The 12,829-nt window shown below is 34.9% G+C and overlaps 1 protein-coding gene across 1 annotated transcript in view; it reads right to left on the reverse strand.

The window, feature by feature from the left end:
• Positions 1-12,829, reverse strand: part of LOC114341705 (insulin-like receptor) — a 523,292-nt gene that overhangs the window by 41,898 nt on the left and 468,565 nt on the right. The gene's annotated exons all lie outside the window — the stretch shown is intronic.

Below are 12,829 nucleotides of genomic sequence, written 5' to 3' on the forward strand. Positions count from 1 at the left end.
ACCGCATTTGTATATACATTAAAGAAAAACTATTACGATAAACAGCTTGAATTGTGTATTTAGGCTGTTCCTCGAGATTCTGGGCATAGCTAAATTCCAATGTAAAAGTTTAAATAAAATAACGCAATAACTATGGCAGATATTGAGATAATTCTTTTCTTGTTTTACAGTATGTCCCTGTAAGTTGTATCCATATGAAAACTTTTTTATTATTAATTTTACGAAAAAAAGTTATTCTTCATAAAAAGCTGTGCATAACAGATACTAAATTTTATGAATATTATACGAGATATGTCAAAAGTTTGAATTTCACTCAAGAATAAAGTAGCTTTATTTTTCACAATATTGAAAATTGCTATTATGAAAAGTTGTTTGGAACTAAAAACTATATTCTAATATGCAATTCCATCCTTGTAATTGAAAAAAAAAATTGAAAAATTATGGATAACATAACCTTAATTTCTGTTATTTCAATTCTGATAACTCTTTTAATATTAATTTTACGAAAAAAGTTATTCTTAATAAAAAGTTCTGCATGGTCTAAAACCTAAAATACAACCACCACCTTATAACAAATTTTATCAATTTTATACGAGGTATGTCAAAAAATATGAATTTCGCTCAAGAGTAAAATACGTTTATTTTTCAAAAAAGATAAATATAGATCCAAAGTAAAGTACCTTTATAGTTCAGAATATTTCAAATCAGAATATTTCAATCAGAAGAATGTAATTGCATACTGAAATATAGTTTTTAATTCTAAATAACTTTTTAGAATAACAATTTTCGATATTATGAAAAATAAAGGTATTTTACTCTTGAGCGGAATTAATATTTTTTGTCATACCTCGTATAAAATTGATAAAAATTGACATAATATAGTTGTATTTTAGGTTTTAGACCATGCAGAGCTTTTTATGAAGAATAACTTTTTTTCGTAAACTTAATAATAAAAAAGTTTTCCATATGGATACAACTTACAGGGACATACTGTATATGAAAGGTTTTAAAAAGTTCTAGTGCACTAACTCTTTATAAATTAATAAATTGTTTAAACAATATTTTTTTCAAATATTTTTGGTTAAAATGAACGTAAAAAAATAAAAAGTTTCGTAACTATTGAATTTTTCCCACTTTCCGGATCTGTTTTTATTTTTAACATAAAGTGTAACAAAAAGCAGCTATTTTGTTTAAACTTTTTTAAGAAAATCGAAGCTCTGCTAATAATTATCTCTCTTGGTCAACACAGGCTGTCCTTATCGTCGCTATCTAGTCAGCAGGTAAATACTTCATGAATAGATTTTGCTTTCGTGTAGAAAATTTTTTTTGAAATAGATATAACCAACTGAAATTTACCGTTACGATTTTAAAGGATGGGCCTTGATAGAGGTGTCTTTTTTTCTACTATAAATTATAATTAGTGATTAGACGTTGACTGTCAAAAATTAATTGGTTTGTCAGTGCATCCTAGATTAAATATCGATGTATAGACAAATTGTAAATAGGAAAAGATAACAGCGATTTTCAGTTCAACCAAAAGTATTAATGAATAAAAAAATATTAAATTAGAAGGTGGATCATCGTTTAATTCCCCTTCCTGGCCTAAATTTTCAGGAATATAGGACAATAAAACATTGAAAACTTCTAATTGAATTGTTGCGTGAATGATCCTGTAGGTCATCTTATAAGAATTGATAATGACAGAACACCTAGTAGAACGCTTAGCGTAACCACAGTATATAGAGGTTCCACAGTAAAATCACTCCTCTGTCGGTGTTTTGATCTCAAGAAGTAATACCGGCAGTACGCGATTGGTAATTCACCAGTGGTGGATGCGGGTTTTCCGGTTAAAATCCGTACGTTTCTATGCGACTAGCAATGCGAGAGTGGGGCAAAAGCGACTGCCAACATTGCGCGGTCGCCATGCGCGACTACAGATTTTACTTCCAATTTTTCGGAGAGTGGTTCTACTGTCCCTCTTTATACTGTGGCGTAACTATGGAGGGACGTCGACCTGTAGGAAGACCAAGAAAGAGGTGGATAGATGAAGTGAGAATCGATGCTAGAGATAGTGAGGGTGGATAACTCGAGGAGAGCAGCCAGAGACAGAGATACTTGGAGGCGATGCTGGGGGAGGCCAGGGCCTGACTTGCGCCGTAGCGCCATAGAGATATTTATTTATTTAGATAACATAATTCAAGTTAGCCTCGCGAGACAGTGGAGCCTCCCGCGGACACGGAATGGGGCAAGAACCTGTCCCGTATGAAACCCTACTCGCGCAGCTTTCGCGTATCGGTATCAGCACCATTCGAATTGAATCAGTGCGAATATGAAAATCTGCGCTGATTATTTCTAGCTGGCAAACGCTATACATTTGTACTTTATTTCTTATGGACCAAGAGAACGTCGGAAAAAAAAGTATTTTAAGACAACTGGTTCTTTAATATATTATTCCCTATGCTTTCTCGAACACCGAACCGGCCATCTGGCTACTGATACAAGTTGCGTTCATTACTGCGCAGCACACTTGTACAGGTAAATATATCGAATTTAAAATCACTTTAAGATGAACAATTTTGTTGTCATTACTTTTTAAACATTATTAGAAATATGAATTATAATTGCCAGACATTTCTGTGGTTTAAAAGGTACTGACAAAACAATTCTTCGTCTTAAAATAATTTTAAATTCAAATACAGGGTGACTGATTAATTTGATAGAAGCTCAGTAGATCCGCTATACTGTAGTATCAGATAGCGATAACAATTAATAATAAAAATTGTAGCCAACTTTGAGCTTCACATTACAAAATTAGTTAGAATGTTACAGGTTCGATAAAGTATCCCGAATAAAGTACGTGCCTCCTAGTGGCGGGATACGGGCAACAATACATTGGCTTATAGGGCAGTCCTTACAGTAGGGATCCTGGCTTATACAGAAAAATTAAGGCGGGTGTGGGGTAATACTGCACTTTGCTTGCATTGGTGGTGTATTGACTAAACGTGCAGGGCAGGGTATGGTGCTGATAGAAAAGGCATTCAGGCATCAAATATCCAAACAAAATCTTTTCAAGCCATAATAATGAAAAGACCTTCTCCAATGATATAAAAAACTTATACTGAAATGATGGCATCTCCTGAGGTAAAATGTGCCGGAAGTAAAATTAGCCTCCGTTCGGATTTCCGGGTGAGGACTATCTCAGGGGTAACACCATTGCAGGTTAGAAAAATCAGGATAGGGTCATGGAATCTTGGCAGTCTTACAGGTAAGAGTCTGGAGTTAGTGGATGCGCTCAAAAGAAGAAGAGTTCACATTGCTTGTATTCAAGAAACTAAGTGGAAAAGACAAAGGGCGAAAGAACTAGGTGAAGAATACAAATTGTGGTATGTAGGGAGTAGTAACACTAGAAATGGAGTTGGTATAATTGCTGATAGTGAAATGAAAGATAACGTAGTAGAAGTTGTAAGAACGAGTGATAGAATGATGTCAGTGAAATTTGTAATTGATAAAGAGGTATTGAATGTTGTGTGTGTGTGTGTGTATGCTCCCCAAACAGATCTGGGTGAGAATGAAAGAATAGCTTTATATAATCAATTAGGAGACGTACTGAGTGATATTCCAGCAGAGGAGAAAGTTATAATAGGAGGTGATTTCAATGCACATGTGGGCCAAACCAAGACAGGATATGAAACAATACATGGGGGATTAGGCTTTGGAACTAGAAATGAAGCTGGAGATGACATGCTTGAATTAGCAACAGCATTGGATATGGCGATTGTTAACACATTCTTTAAAAATAGAGAAACTCAACTTATTACCTACAAAAGTGGACAACATCAATCCCAAATAGACTACTTCATGATAAGGAAAGAAGACATACGTGAATGCCAGGACTGCAAGGTAATAGTTAGTGAGACAGTAAGCCAACAACATAAGCTGCTTGTTCTGGATATCGAAGTAAAAAGTGAAACTAAACCAAAATATCGGAGACGACCACAAAAAATTAAGTGGTGGCTGCTGAAAGATGAGAAAGAAGGTCTATTCAGGAGAAGAATAGTAGAAAAAATATGTTGGAACATGAAAGGAAGCCCTAATACAATTTGGAGAAAAATGGCCAGTAGTATTAAGAGAGACTGCTATTGAAATACTTGGGAAAACGTCAGGAAAAAAGTTTGAGGATAAAGAGACTTGGTGGTGGTCAAACGAAGTACAAGGAAAAATAAAAGAAGAGAAAATTATATAAAAAGTGGCAAGAAACCAGATCCGACACAGATCTTCAAAACTATATGGTGGCGAAAAAGGAAGCGAAAGTAGCAGTAGCAAAAGCCAAAGCAGAAGCGTATTCAAACCTATACGATCAACTTGATACCAGGGAAGGCGAAACGAAGATATATATAAAATAGCCAAACAGAGAGCAAAGAAAGCAAAAGATTTTAATCAGATTAGATGTATCCGAGACGAAAATAATAAAATACTAGTTCACAAAAGGATGTCAAAAAGAGATGGAGAAAGTACTTTGACAGCTTATTAAATGAAGAATTTGACAGACAGCCTGTAGAGTCAACGGAGACAGTAGCAGCAATGGTCACCAATATAACAAACGAGAAAGTGGCTCAAGCGCTTCAAAAAATAAAGAAAGGAAAAGCGGTAGGACCAGATGATATTCCTAGGGAAGTATGGAGAGCATTGGGAGAGACAGGAACAAGGTGGCTAGCAGGTCTATTTAATAGAATTATGGAAGTTGGACAAATGCCAGACGAATGGAGAAGCAGTATACTGGTACCTGTTTACAAAAACAGGGGAGATATACAACAATGTACAAATTACAGGGCTATAAAACTGCTTAGCCACACCATGAAAATATGGGAAAGAGTAATTGATAGACGGATACGTGAAGAGACCGAAATATCCGAGAATCAATTTGGCTTTATGCAGGGTATAGGTATCAACAACAGATGCAATTTTCATTATAAGGCAGTTGATTGAAAAATACAGGAGTAAAGAAACAAACGCTCATATGGTATTCATTGATCTTGAGAAAGCATATGATAGAGTTCCTCGAGAGATTCTGTGGTGGGCACTCAATAAGAAAGGAGTCCTTGGTGAATATGTAAAGATTGTGAGGGATATGTATGAGGGAGTAACGACTAGTGTTAGGACAGGTGTGGGAGAGACTGATAAATTCCATGTGAAAGTAGGATTGCACCAAGGCTCTGTGCTTAGTCAATTTCATGCCTGAAGTATAGTTGTGACATTTTTGTACACACAGATGATCGATGAATAATCCAAGCATTTACAATCGATACATCAACCAACAATTTAAATATCACCAACCACCATTTTTTCGAACCTATTGCAATCCTATATCGACTAACGTCTCCGTCCATTAGGCCAGTTCCACTCATTCCACTATTATACTGACTAATAGCAAAATACTCCGGTCAACTTACGCATCCGAGGCTACAAAAATGACCATCAAGCTGAAAATTGGCAGGATTGTTGAAAATACCATCATAAATGAAATCTAAAAAGTCCTCATAAATCTGTTTAATTTAAAGCTATTTAATAATTGATATTGGCAAGGGTTAAAAATGATAAAAGTTATATAAAGCGGTATAAATTAAAAAAATGGGAAATTTATCAAACTGGTTCATAATTTTCTAATACTTTTGCTTCCCTTGTTCTTCTTCTCATTGTTCTTCTTCCTCTTCTTCATCTTCTAGTTCTTCTTCTTATTCTTATTCTTGTTCTTCTTCTTCTTCTTGTTCATCCTGGGTGCAAGTAAATTGTCCCAATAATGACACATCGCATGTCTCCTCGATAGAATCAAATGAATCCTCAATTGTTGGTGATTCAACATTGGAGCACGACAGTTTTGACAATTAGTGCATGCTACCGAACAAAACAGTCCAACTTTTTTGCAACCACATTTAGCGCTACATCCCTTTTTACATTTGCAAAAAATTGTGTTCAGGAGTTTTTCCGGCGCAGGGGGGAGTAAAGTTTGAATTGGTTCTAATGAACTGTCGACTAATTTCCATCCCCAGTCTTTTGGATCTAGCTGATAACCAAGCCACACTTGAACTTGGTAATATACCCGAAAAAGATGTTGATGAGCAGCCGCTGAGGTTGGAGGAAGACAAGATAACTGCACTTGTTTTTTGTTTCGAGTACTTTTAAAAAAACATGCATATCGAAACTTATCTAAGCACGTAGTTTTCTTATGCGCTCCATACATAGAGAGAAGAAAGCTAATTCCGTTGGAAATAACTTTTTGTGGAGTTGAATTAGTTTTTTTTTAAACTTCACACATTCAAGTAAATCTTGTTTTTCAAACATTTTAAAAACAGTCGTTTTACCCCTCCTGAAAAATGCAGATGTCGTATCACAGCCAGTTATTGCGTGTAAAAATAGTATATGATTTTGAAGTAGATAAACTTTTCGATGAATATATTTCAAATTGGTGTTGAACTTTTCCAGGTTTTAAAAAAAAGATAGTTTTTTCGATTAGAGTTCTACCAGTGAGTAAGTAATACGAGCAAGTCTACATCTTCATCTACAACAATAGTTGTATTTGTTAAATTGAATTGCTCTATGGCTGTTTCAATTATCATTACGTCAGCATTATTATTAGCTTGTTTTATCGATATATTTTCAGCAATAAACTTATCTTTCAGTATTGAAATGAACCGAGATTTGTTGTGAGTATTTGCAAGAAATTTCTGTTGAGTGGTAGATACTGTCATAGATTGATCAAATAAAATATTAGAAGATTCTAATCTAAGATAAAGATGTTGCTGAAGTTCTACGACGTTGTTCTGCAGCTTTCATATTTCTCGTAAAATCATTATAGCCATCAAATACGACAGTAACTCTGGGACCAAAATGACGCCGTGCATACTGAACGTATTTATCTAAGATAACGTTGAATGTTTCTTCGCTATCCCACACAATGCGATGTAATAGATATCCTCCATCAATGATCTATGTCGCTTTTATGTTGTTAATATTAATATTTACCTTCTGAAAACAATCGTAAATGGCAGACTTTTGTGTTTTACGCATTCCAATGTCGTCAAACAATGATAAAGGGTATGGAGCCAATATATTCTTCAATTTCATCTTGAAATGCCGCAGTAATACTCATTCGTTGAAACAATAATACAGAGACATTGTTCAAGCCGACGAACGTGTTTATTACGACAAAACCCATCTTTACAAATTGAACTAAGGCGCATAAATAAAAAGAATTATTATAAGTTAATACTTTGTCATATCAATTTACTATGTTTGTTGGGATAAAGCCGTAAAATTCAAATAATTCTTATTATTTTCTCGTTACATTCACTTTGTAAAGATTTTTTTGTTGGCACTGTAATATAATACAGCTTATACATTGCATCCCTAGGTAGACCGCAAGCTGTATAGTAGAAACATTATCATATTTATCAGGGCCCCGCTACCATATGTGCAAAGTGTGCAATGCACACGGGCGTCATCCTTTAGGGACGCCAAAACCAAGGCGTCAAAAATTTAAAAATAATTTGCAAAAAAAGTAAAAATTTATTTTAAAACAAAAGTTAAGAAATTAAATAGGATTAGGTATAAATAATAAATACACACGAAACATATTTAAATTAAGTGACAGCGATCTTTTAAAACGTTATTTTGTTCTTGAATAATGACTGACACATCAGGATAATAAGGATAGGTATAGACTCCAATGATTTGTTTAATGAAATTAAAAAGTTATTTTCATTACCTGATGATACTGACCCCTTAAGTATTTTACAATATATATTTGAAAACAATTTAATCTTCAACCATCCAAACGTAAGCATTTCACTAAGAATTCTTTTAACATTACCTGTATCTTTAGCTGCTGGCGACCGATCTTTTTCAAAGTTAAAAATCATTTGGACAATGCTTCAAGAACGATTGTCTAGTCTAGCAATATTGGCAATTGAACAAGAAATTTTTGATGGTATAAATGTAATTGATGAATTTGCAACAGCAAAGTCTCAGAAAATATCGCTACTACAACAGCTATTTTTTATTTTTCCATTGTACCACCATTTCCATTGTACCGCCCAGTAAATGGACGTGCAATACGGCGATACCGTGTAATTTTCAGGGTGACCAACGAATTACACGAAAGTTTGGATGTAGGTTCTACCCTTACCCTCCACTTCAAAGTTGGATTTGTGTCGTTGGTTGCTTTTGCTTAGGGGGTGCACCCCTTCTCGGTGGTGAAAAAATATAGGTAAAATATATAGGTAAAATAAGTCTATAAATGGAATCAACTTTTGTTCTATAGAGTTTTGTAACTGAATCAATATTTTTAAGTCATTTGCGAGTGAAAATGTTTATTTTACAAACAAAAAAAAAATACGTTTTTAGACGGTTTTTCGTACATAATTCAAAAACTAAGTATTTTATCGAAGTAAAAGCAAAATTGGAGCTCATGAGAAAAACTTTCTTATTCGTCAAATTCAAAGTCGAATATTTCAACGTGTAATAACCAAAAAAATGAAGCACTTTTCAAGGAAAACTCATTAAAACTTCAACGTGACTTCTAAACTTCAGTTTTTTGCTTTATTTCAAGAACCTACCTATCGACCTACCTTCTAAGAAATCAATAAATAAACATGAAGCAAAATGCCTAAGGGGCGCCAAATTCCTTTTTTGCTTACAGGCGCCAGCAGCCCTTACGGGGGCCCTGTAATATTTATAATCTTATATTATTATGTGTAATAAGTTAAGTTGACCGATAGAATATTATGTTTACTTGTATTACAGCTTCAGTGATGTATATACCTGGTGTACTAATACATATATTATGACGATTAGAAGTCTTTCAACTCTTTGAATCGTTTTATCTCAAAAACAGTGGCTCTTAGGAAAAAAACTATTAAGATATTTTTTATAGATAATCATCTAGCCTACATTTTTTGTTAAAGCTAATTTTACAATAAAACTTACCGTTTCTCTGAAAATCGCTAAAAACCATATTTGGTGACCTCTGCCCCCGCGTAAATTTTTTAGCACGGGTCGGATTTATGAGGACTTTTTAGATTTCATTTATGATCGTATTTTGAACAATCCTGCCAATTTTCAGCTTGATGGTAATTATTGTAGCCTCAGTCCTATTTTTGAGTCTAACTAGACCGGTCTAAAAGGTCTTGGTACTTGCATATGGTTGTGTTCGGCTTTGGAATATATTTTAGTTTCAGAAAAAATAAATGCATCACACCATAGGCATTCGAAGCAATTGTCACTGCATTATTGTCCAACTACCTTATGAATATAATACCATTATTTCTTTCAATCGAAGGAAATAGTCTCAGGAGTTTCAATGAAATACCTGGGTAAAGAACAGAAAAGAAGAGTTGAATCAACACATAAGCAGGATGTCTGAATCGAGGATAGTAAGAATAGCCAGGGACCAGTCACCGTTAGGCAGAAGAAGTATAGGACGTCCAAGGAAAAGATGGAATGACAAATTAGCGGCAGAATGAAAGGCACCGTTGAAGAAAAACAGCCAGTACTGCTTTGCTTATATAAAAGAAGAGTTTCAATGAATATCTGATCCGCATCTAAATCATTTTCATATGCTATTCTAAATATGCTTCCTCTAAAGTGAAACCCCGTCTGACAAAAATAAATATAGAAATAATTAAATAGTAATGTATTGACCTAGCGTTGCCGTATGGCAACACTGAGATCACAGTCACTATAGAAGCACCTCAAATAATAATTTTATGTATTTTACAACATTATTATTAAAGTTTCATCTGTTTGCTTGATATTTATTATGAAATTACGCGAAAAAATTATAACTTAGCCAAATAATATTACTTACTCGAATTGAATGTCCATTTTGAACGTAACCACAAAAATTCACTGTTTACAAACATCTCTTGCCAACGTGTAAATGCACAATAAACAACTAGATTAGAAAACAAGTGTTCCGACAATCTTACTGAAGTGACCTACAGCACCATTTGTGTTACAAAAATCAAATTTTATACACTAGGAATATTTTTATAGATACCCAATTCGCGTTGCCATATGGCAAAGCTGGGCTAAAATGGGTTAAACTCTTCTACGAAGGATACAAAGCCAAACTGGAACATTCAAGTGAAGTAACAGAAGAAATATCCATAGAAAGTGGAGTCAAACAGGGTTGTGTACTATCCCCTACCCTATTCCTTATTACTATAGATTGGGTAATTAGAAAAGTAATTGACGATTGAACAGGCATCAGGTGGAACCTATTCAAATAGTTAAAAGATCTCGAATTTGCAGATGACATCTGCCTGATAACTGAACACCGAAATCATATGCAAACAAAAATTGACAAATTGGCACAGTACTCCGACACGATCGGACTCCGAATAAACACAGAGAAAACCAAACTTTTAAAAAACAATAAGCATCCAAATAATAAAATAATGATAAACGGTAAAGAAGTAGAAGAGATAGACAAGTTCACATATCTGGGATCAGTCATGGAAAGGAGCGGGGGGTGTAAAAAGGATATACAGACGAGAATAATAAAGACTCAATACGCATTCAACGCTTTAAATATAGTTTGAAAAAGAAACAACGTATCGGACCCAACAAAAATTAAAATCTTTAATAGTTGCATTAAAAATATACTACTCTACGGAGCAGAAGCATGGAAACAGGACGAAAATACAATTAAAAACTGCAAACTTTTGTAAACAAATCTCTAAGAAAAATCCTGAAAATATACTGGCCCAACAGAATAACTAATACAGAACTATGGGGAAGAACAAAGCAAACTAACATATCTACTACAGTCAAGGAAAAAATGGAAATGGATTGGCCACAGTAGTGCTTAGAGGAAGACCAGACAACAGCTAGAAAAGAACAACGACAGAACACAAAAAATTGGACTACTTACTACTTTTGGACCCTACTAAGGTAGGGTGAAGTCAAAAAGAGAGGAAAAAATAGAAGAGAATGGAGGGAACTAGTACACAGTTTCTCCAAAAAATAAAAACAAAAGAAGATGCGCTGTCCCGGCCAGACAGCAATCTTACACTTTTGGCCAAGAAACTCATAAGCACCCCATACTCCACAAAGAGGGATGGAACTAGAGAGAGATATTCATAATATAGGTAGAATAATTGTTTTCATTTTTTAGACTTTTTAACTTAGAAAAACGACTTATTAGGGATACAAGTAAGCCGTTTGAAATTCCTGATGAACTTTTTAAAGGTTTACCTCAAACAAACCAAAACAAACATCTTGACAACAAGCTTGAAATATAATTAAATACTTCTTTTTTTGATGAATTCTTCGCACCGCACTAGATTTTTCAGTAACTTAACGTCACAAAACAATTATCTCACTTTTCAGTGCTAATAACCTCGAAAGGTAGGCAATTATATATGGCAATGGAAACCAACAAACTTAAATACATATCTACTGGCGAACCCACATATTGGCCCACAGACACAAACAAAATTCCAGATTTGGTCGATTTCTGTGTGACGAAAGGAATCCCAGACAGCACAATCTTGTTTCGATCTTTCATCCGACTCTCCTGTCTTAGTCATGATATCCACGAATATCCTCGAAACAGAACCTCCACCATATCTAAGTAGTAAATATATCAATTTGATTAAATTCCGGGCTATTCTTGATGAGAGACTGGATCTAAAGATCCCACTAAAATCTGATAGCGAAATTGACGAAGCAGTAGATCAATTAAATAGGATAATTCAGGAAGCTGGCTGGCAGTCAACACCTACACAACCAAAAGCAATCATACACAAAGACTTACCCAACGAAATAAAAGAAAAAAGAAGACTAAGGAAAGTATGGCAAAGAACCCGCGCACCCCAGAATAAAAATAGATTAAACCAAGCTACAGCACGACTAAAAACTTTGTTAAACAACGACGAAAACAACGACATAAAACGATATCTACAAAATCTATCTGCCACAGAAACCTCCGAATACTTTCTGTGGAAGGCAACACGCAAGATTAACAGACCACAACTCTCTAATCTGCCTATCCGAGCCAGTAACGGACGATGGGCTAAAAGTACCAACGAAAAAGCCACAGTCTTTGCCAAATACCTGGAGGAAGTGCTCCAACCACGTGCCCAAAACAACAACCCTGATGCAGAAGATAATATTCAATTGTATTTAGAATATCTATACCAACTAGAAGGACTGTTGGAGAAATTCACAGCCAAACAAGTTTTCAACAAAATCCAAACAGATCTGAATCCGAAAAAGTCCCCAAGGTTCGACTTAATCACTGCAAGAATTCTAAAAGAACTTCACAAGAAAGGAGTGCAATATTTGACACAGATTTTTAACGCAATCTTAAGAACTGGTTACTATACCCTTTTGTGGAAAGTGGCACAAATCATCTTAATACCCAAACCAGGCAAGTCTGTAGAAGAAGTTAAGTCCTATAGACCCATCAGTCTACTTTCAGTGATGTCAAAGATTTTTGAAAAACTCTTACTAGACAGATTACAGCCAATCATTGTGGAAAAGCAGCTAATACCCAACCACCAGTTTGGATCTAGACAACAATATGCTACCACCGAGCAAATTCACCGAAACTGCAATTCCATAAACAAAGCCTTAGAAGAGAAGCAGTACTGCTCTGCAGCCTTTTTGGATGTCTCGCAGGCTTTTGATAAAGTCTAGCACACTGGCCCATGGGCGCCCATAACCATGGGCAGGGGGGGACCGTGCCCCCTAGCTTTTCGGGTGCTTTAAACTATATATTGTCATCCAAAGTATACAAAATGTAATGTGCAACATTCTTCACGTCTGC

The sequence above is a fragment of the Diabrotica virgifera genome, chromosome 10 (assembly GCF_917563875.1).
Source record: "Diabrotica virgifera virgifera chromosome 10, PGI_DIABVI_V3a".
NCBI lineage: Eukaryota > Metazoa > Arthropoda > Insecta > Coleoptera > Chrysomelidae > Diabrotica > Diabrotica virgifera.